The following is a 3448-nucleotide window of genomic DNA, read 5'->3' on the forward strand; positions in this document are numbered from 1 at the left end:
ATCTCTCCTATTCAAAAGCAACCTATTTAACCAATCTCCTCTTGTTGAATACTGATGTTGTTAACCAATATTTTACACTTAGTATTATATCCTGTTCATTCTTTATTCAGTGACTATAAGAGATAATGGCACATATATGGATGGGATAACATATACCTATTAAATTGATTGTTTCAGTCTTGACCTGGAAAATGTTTGAAATGTTTTTGATAAAAATATTTTTATACTAGACTATTCATAGTATATTTCTAGCTTAGGTATAAACAGGTATATCTGTCTAGAAAATATATGGCAATGGTTAATGCTGGGTGGTTAGACTAGAGAAATATTTATTTAAGTTGTAGTGTCTAGGTATTTTTGGATGTTTTCTAATAAATATCCATTATCTGCACAATAAGAGTGATAAAGTACAGAGAAACATAAAATAAAAATATGCCTAGATGTGAAAGTGATTGATATTAGGAAGTTAGATTTTGACTTTTTTTCTGCTTTTGTATACTTCCATTTTTTAAATTAGTAATAAATAATATTTAAATTTGGTATAAAAGGCATTTAATAGCATTAATACTTAATACTTAAAAAGAAACTTTTAACTGAGTATAGTTGACACATGTTACATTAGTTTCAGGTGTACAACATAGTGATTCAACCTTAATAGAATTGAATATTGAAATTTAGTATTAAAGAGTATGATATTAATGTTTAATTTTAAAAGTATATTTATTTTATATAAGCATGTGACAAACTATATATAATTTCAATAACATCACTTTTCTAAAGCTTTAGAGCTTGGCTTTTTCCTAGCCAAAATTCAAACTTCTAACCCTGGGAATCAATTTCTCCATAACTTAGGACATGTAGGTTACTGCCTTTCATTATCTAATGCTGTATCTCAACAAGATTTCAATGTTCTTACATGGAATTCCCACTCTTGTCTGCTTTACCATTCCCCTGACTCTCCCAACATTGCTTTTCTGCATGTCCACACTCACCTTTCCTTCAAAATCTATGCCAAATGTTCTCCTCTTTGGACCTGCTCTGGTCTCTGGTATAACTCCAGCATCTGAGTGCATTAGCAATTTTTTTTTTTTCATTTTTAAAGTCCATTCACTCCTCCCTGTGTAGTACTTTTGCACCTACATTAACTCTCCAGCTTAATTTATTGTACATTTTGGGGGGGGGGGTATGGAGACATAGTTAAATTAGTAAAACTAGTTAAACTAGTAAAATCTATCCTCACAAAACATATGATCAATTATTTATGGAGGGTAAAACAGATGAGGGTATGAATTCTGCCTTGGTAAGTTGCTGGCTGTGTGTATTTATACAAGGTCCTTAATATCTCTATGCCTTGTTTTTCTTGTTTGAAAAATTGAGGGAAGTGGTATTAGTATTGCTGAAGACGCAGTGAAACAATTATATAAAGAATACATTGTTAGAGTGCAGATTATCTGCCATAACATCAAATGCAGTGGTTTAGCTATACAGATTGTTTCCCCACCAGGTGTCAGTCTTGAGGTGAGCAGTTGATGGCTGAAAGTTTCCTGTCAGAGAAATAGGGCTTCCTTTGCCAAGACAGCTGCTCTAGTTGTTCCAGACAATAAAAAGAGGGGAAGAAGAAGTGAGATCCAAGGTTGCACATTTCACTGGCAACATTTAGTCCTGTAGTCACATTTAGCTACAAAGGAGTCTGTCTACGTAGTTAAGTCTTAGCTGTGTGCTCTACTGAAACTCAGGTCCTATTATTGAAGATGGAAGGGAAAAAATGAGGCCAAACAACACAACAAAATCATGATTCTGAGACTGAAAGCCTAGTCCAAATCCAACTGGGATGAATTCTCAAAAATAAAGTCCTTGTGAGACTTCCTCATAGCTTCCATCTGATTCTTCCAGCGCAATTTCTACTTAGAGATGTGATACACATACATTTTCCCTCAAACTATTAAAATTTCTTAATGACAAACAATCTGTCTACAATCTTATTTAACTTTTAACTTGTTCCTTCATGTGCTTTACTCTAGCCCTTCAGTTAAACAGAGGAAAATCACAACACAAGGGTATTCCATAAATTTCAGTTGTTAAATATGGCTCTCAAGAATGTATAATTGAAGAGCACCTGCGTGGCTCAGTCGGTTAAGTGTCTGAACTCAGATCACGATCTCACCACTCGTGGGTTCGAGCCCCGCATCGGGTTCTGTGCTGGCAGCTCAGAGCCCGGAGCCTGTTTCAGATTCTCTGTCTCCCTCTTTCTGTGCCCCTCCCCCACACATGTTCTGTCTCTGTCTCAAAAATAAAGTATAAAAAATTTTCTTAAAAAGAATGTATAATTGAAGTTTATAAACATGTTACATTTGTATTAAGGTGGCAGTGGAAGTCTCTGGCTAGTAAAGAAAGCCTGCAGATATCTTTTAGCTAATTTTTCAGTTCTTTGTAATTTGAATATTCTTTCTGCTCCCACTGTTGGTTAGACAGCTATCAATAGAGAATAGAGAAATTTGGATGGCCATAGATCTTTCAGTATCATTGGCTCTACAACTTTCTAGAAGTAGCTTTTTGGAATTACACAATGTCCTCTACCAGTGACAATGTATGAATGTTACTACATTTCTTCATGTGAGGATGTGCTTTTGTCTGGCAACTCTGAGGGTTAGGTAACACACAATGGTAAACAAAGAAGCATTATGTGCATTCTTAGATCTTTACATTTTTATTTTAAAACATAAAATTTCATATTGATTAATATCTATATTAAACAGAATGATGCATTAATTAAATGCCTTGTCATAACTGTTATAAGCTCTGTTAGAAAAATAAACATCTCACAACAAACTACAGTGTCAGCTCTTTAATAAATACATAAAACAGAAGTTAGTAGTCAATCAGAATTACATGTACAGTTTCATAGTATATTTTATGAAATTATCATATTCCCCAATTTTGTGTCATTTAAGGCAATTTAACTTTATGTATAAAGCCAGAAATAATAAGAAATTTGTTTAATGAGAATTTGTTTTTCTTAAGAGCTATTTTATATTCAAACATTTTAATTTAAAAATACACTCTATATTATTTTTTACAAAGGTGGGATTTGTTAAATGAAACATAAGGTTTTATTACTGATAATTTAAAAATATTTCTAATTTTTTTTTGCAGAGGTTTAAAAAATTTAATGAAGTAGTAGCTGGTAAATGTAAAATAGTTCTTTAAAATAGTCTTTAAAGTCATATTAAATATACACAAACTCAATTTCTATATTATGTGCAAATTTATATTTTCTTACAATTTAGAATTAAAATATTTAATATTCAACATTCTTAATAACATTTATGTACCATAAATTTTGACATTGTGGAGAATTCTTTTATCTAAATCACATTTACCTGTAGTATAGTGTAAAGTTAGTAAGTGTTCTTTACACAAAACACACATTTTCCATCCTTGATAACTG

The sequence above is a fragment of the Crocuta crocuta genome, unplaced genomic scaffold (genome assembly GCF_008692635.1).
Source record: "Crocuta crocuta isolate KB4526 unplaced genomic scaffold, BGI_CrCroc_1.0 scaffold62, whole genome shotgun sequence".
Lineage (NCBI taxonomy): Eukaryota > Metazoa > Chordata > Mammalia > Carnivora > Hyaenidae > Crocuta > Crocuta crocuta.